Raw genomic sequence first — 5,108 nt, 5'->3', positions numbered from 1 at the left:
GATAAGGTTCTCGCTAATATAAATCAGCCAACTTTAAAACATTATGAAAATCGAGTTGTACACACGACAAGGAGTAAGCTCGACAAGACCATCAACCTTAACGAATCAATAAACACGTACTCACCTACCGACATTCCAAAGAATATATCACTTTAACCTATGATAACAAAATCTCCAAGTTACATACAAACCGACTCATTCAGAAAGATTCTTCCACTCATACCATAAGAAAGCATACAGCCCGAAGTTACCTAAGGTGATTAAATACCAATATACATACCGATTTTGTTTCACAAACTAAATCTATGCCGCACATAAAAGGTTAAACAACCAAACAAAATGATATCAAATTTTCAACAACAAAAATTCACAATCAATAGTATCGATCTACCAACCTTTATTGTCGAAACCTACTCATCACGATTCTCGAATCAGCTAACTCATAAATCCGAACCAACTGAAATTCTCAAAATTGTTTCACCAAATATAATTGTAAACTTGCTAACAAGAGATCACCTAAATCACATTCACCAGTAATTGGGTCATTGGTTATGCTCAAAACCAAACTTATAGGGAAATAATTCAAATTACAACACATTAGAACTTCCCTCTTCTCTTTAAAAGACATTAATATCTTATAACTCCTTTTATATTTAAAACCAAAATACTTTTACTGTTGGGAAACTCCAGTTTTGAGAACACATTAAAATTTTCAAAATATTCGTATTTGAATTTACAGTTACACCTTACTTTCAAATAAGTTTTCAAATCTATAAACCCGTTCAACTAACAAAATTTTTATTCTTTTTAATTCAAACTTGATAAAATTTTATCCTTTGTCCAAATGGGAAAATAAATTTATATTGAAAATATCATCGCTCGCACAATATTCTATTTGAGTATACCAAAATGTTTAAACAAAATCGAACATGTAAAAATCAAACTTCTATTAAAATCACAATATATACACACACGTGGAGCATAACCAAATCCCCTAATCCAACAACTCTCAAATCACAACTCGGAAGTTAGCACGTAAACCTTCCAATCTGACCTCAAAATCCTATCATACTTATTACAACAATAACTCGAGTGCAACCTTATATCCAATACTGCTTACTACGAAACACAAAATTATGATACTACAGACCAATAAATCATAATGTAATCGTTCTCAATTCAGCACCATCATCACAGAGTATTTGTCTAGCTACCTTTCGGTAAAATTTCAAAACATTTAAAATTCATCAACTTTATAAATACATTTATCCTAAGGTGACTCGCGAGTTCGTTTTAAAATATTTTTTTCAAAAACACTTTATTGCCAAAATCTACTTTACATAATTGTGCGCCAGGATGATGACACCTCTCATCCCCAAAGAGTTGCATCCAACTCTAATATTTTCAATGCATATGATGCATGTACTATTATGCATGGACCAATTATTTATTTTCTTTTTATTTATTGAACATACTCTATGCTCAATGCAATTCCCTATTCGTGACATACAAAAATGCATGTTCATGGTATGTCTGGGCACAATTACGTGATAAAAACATTTCAAATACTCTAACAAATATTCATCTGAAATCAATTACTCGATAAAACATTTGCTAGACATTACCCTCTGTGAGATGTGCACTCGATAGCCTCAAAATATTTCTCAAACCCCATTCTTGCAATTCACTAATCATACAATACTATCATCACAATTCAAACCGATAACTACTATAAAATCTCTTATAAGACAATAAACTCCCAATAAGCTTAAACTTAACTCAAGGGAAAACAATACATCACATACATTTTTACAAAACAGACCACCAATTCCCGCATCGCATCATCCAATCTTGACGAAAAACACCAGTGTATAATACACCAATCTATCTCTTCGAATAAGAATTTCCAACCTCCTTGTTCAGGATAATCAAAAACCACCAAGGAAACGTTTTCTTCATCTTACTCATATCAAAACCCTAAGACTTCTATCCACAAAACAACACACTAAATCCAGCGTAATCCGAAACTGAAACTAAAGCAATACAGGGTCTAAACGAAGGTCCTACTCACAATTAAAAACCAACATCGAGGTTAAGCCAAACAAACACCTGATAGCAACGACCTCATGTGCTATCCGCATAATGAGACAAACAAGATAAAACAACTAACATAGAAAATTTAGCCAATATACGAAGCATACTAACACGAAACAACACAAAAAAGATGTGATTTCCACCTAATCATAAATCACCCAAGCATGCCTTAACCCGTATTTAACCCAAACATCTTGCCATATAACAAATCATAAACATTGTAGGCAACTAACATGCTATCAAAAGAAACGAGCATGCAACATCCAATTGATCATTATATATCTACCGACATGGTATACAAAACCCATATAACCTAATTAGATCTCAAATCTTAATAAAACATGCCATAGCATACTCAGAATCGTAAAAAAAATATCAACATGTAATAAATCATCGATCAAGAGTACGTATTAAAATTCATTCTGAAATATAAAATCACCCACAAAAGGTTTCAAGTCTAACTGAGCCCCACGGTTTAAAACAAATTGATTTTCGGAAAATTTCCTTCTATAAACCAATTAATTAAAAAATTTCAGTGTATCTTAATCCACAAAACCATCGAGTTAGCTGAGTCATTACAACTACCAAGCTCAACTTCCAAATTTGGGTGACCCAAGTTAAACTCGAAATAATCTTTTATAAAACGTATCCAAAACATTTGTAAATCCGAAAAACTTTTTAATAAAAACACAATCTTTTCAAAATAAGAGCTCAAGCAACCCAAGTATCAAAAATCATCTCAAAAATTTAAGTGAGAAAATATTTGATCTCAAACAATCATTCTGTAAGCACCTAAGCAAGCCAAACATAGTTACCAAACATATGACCAAACGACGCTTCAAACGTCGACATACCACAACATGGTAAAATAACATCCAAAAATATTAATTTTCAATACGGTGGGAAAATCTCATAAATAATATTATTTTGTAAACAACCGTTTGTCAACACCAAGTCAAACGTAAGATTCTGAGATACGAAAAATTCTTTTTACTTGAAAAGTAATTAAAAATCACACACATATGATTTTAAAACCAGACTTCTCTTCCGATTCTCGTGTCAAAACACAAATCAAATCAAAATAATTTTTTCAATAAAACCATAAAACCAACGCGTGACCAAACAACGTGTAGCCACAACACATGCTTAAAGATTTATCACAGAATCCTTTAAAAACCACATAAGGAAAACGCCTAACGTATCATAGTACGTGCCAACCTATTTAGCACCCAACAAACACAGCCAGAACAAATGTACTCACCAACGAGGTGAAAGCAACCGAAATATAATCAAAATCATCCAAGGTGTAAAAGCCAACAACTAATCACTCAAAGTAAACATCATATATGGCACAACAGCCAACAAAGCATCACCCGAAGTAAACACCATATAAGGCACAACAGCCAACCAAAAATCATCCAAAGTATATCTCATATATGGCACAACGGCCAACAGATCACCCAATGTTTAAGCAATAAATATTATAAAGTAAAGCATCAGTAACACATAAGACCGACCCTCGACATTCCTATAGATGAAGGTAGAAAATTTTCAAAACAAAAGATGACGTTTCAAAAGACAAGACTTGAATCCTAATTCCGCAGTAGATCCTATGACATGACAAAAAAACACTTAACATGCCTCAAAGAGATAAACACATAACATGCAATTATTTGGCCTTAGTTCGAAACTAAAGCTCTGATACCAACTTTGTCACGACCCAATTTCATGGATCGCGACCGGCGCTAGGGTATGGGTATGTTCGTACCAAAACCCGTAGCAAGCCTCGTGGATAACCTTATATACAAATAAACCTGCAAGAAAACCACTTCTCGGGGGCAACCGAGACTCCAACCTAAGTCTAACAGTTTATACAACAGTTCTAATATCATAACTTGATAATAATCCGAAACTGTGAATCATGCCTCAAATATAATAATCCAATGTAACATGCCAAAGTATAATAATATAAAAGTCGTACCACCACGACAAACCAAAGTATAATAATCAAACACTATACTAGTTCTACTGCGGTCTAAGAGTTTAAAACAACAGACTAGTTTTATTGACATAAAAACCTCCAAGAATCAAGAATCGGAGTGGACCAGCTTTCAAATCATAAACCTGGAAAATTTGGGAAAACAACGGGGTCAGATATACTGAGATGAGTTCGCAATACTATTTACATTTATTAAGTTTAAAACCCTTAAATCAAAACATTTTATACTAATATAATATGATTATGGAAAACAGTATTGAAATGATCCCAGCGTAAGTATGACATAGCATACTGATAAACCCAGAGTGGACGGGAACATATCCTCGTCATATACCAGCGTAAGCAAGACTTTAGTCTGCCGATCCCAGAGTACTTACCGGTGCACACAGTCTCGATACAAGCCTATCGAGCAGCTCGTTTCAATCCAGATCCATAATCCGTAAAAACAGTTCAAAAGCATTTATAATATTAAAATATGATGCGGTACTTAATAAAGTGGTAAATAGCACTACAAACTCACTGCTTGCTTATCCACGTGAAATCTTGGCAAACAGCTAACCCTGCGTAGACTCCGAAGCACGAGCATTCGACGGGTCTAAAACAATGTATAAGTTAAAATCCATACAACTCCTAACTCTAAGAATACTAGACACCACAGAGGACTAGCATCTTGAACACAACCAAAGTACAACCCAAGTAAGGTAAACATCTATGTATCAAACAAACCAAAGAATTCATATCATTCACTTTAAACAATTTATGCAAGTTAGCTTAGATGAGTTCGTATCCATAAAAACAAAATCGAAGTCCTTTTCATAACTTAAATAGTTCTTTTAAACCAAAGAGTTTTCCAGAGTAGTGTGTTAGCCTTAACTGCAGTATAGCTCAACACAACATGTCGGGCGACACAAGTCTAACCCGACCCAACCATAAGCCAAAGTGAAAACTAGAGTTTAAAACCAATCCTTAAATAAAACCAAAGTCATTTGAAAATAAGAACTCAATCCATAACTTA

General features: G+C 33.7%; 1 long non-coding RNA gene across 1 annotated transcript; it reads right to left on the bottom strand.

Moving 5' to 3' along the window:
* Window positions 1–3,996: 3,996 nt before the first annotated feature.
* Window positions 3,997–4,786, bottom strand: LOC126680514 (uncharacterized). Its single transcript, XR_007641194.2, has 2 exons — window positions 4,614–4,786; window positions 3,997–4,218 (listed from the first exon to the last, which is right to left on the bottom strand). It is a non-coding gene; the product is annotated as an uncharacterized LOC126680514 (long non-coding RNA).
* Window positions 4,787–5,108: the final 322 nt, after the last annotated feature.

This window comes from Mercurialis annua, linkage group LG5 (genome assembly GCF_937616625.2).
Source record: "Mercurialis annua linkage group LG5, ddMerAnnu1.2, whole genome shotgun sequence".
Taxonomy (NCBI): domain Eukaryota; kingdom Viridiplantae; phylum Streptophyta; class Magnoliopsida; order Malpighiales; family Euphorbiaceae; genus Mercurialis; species Mercurialis annua.
This window is presented reverse-complemented; position numbering and strand designations above follow the sequence as displayed.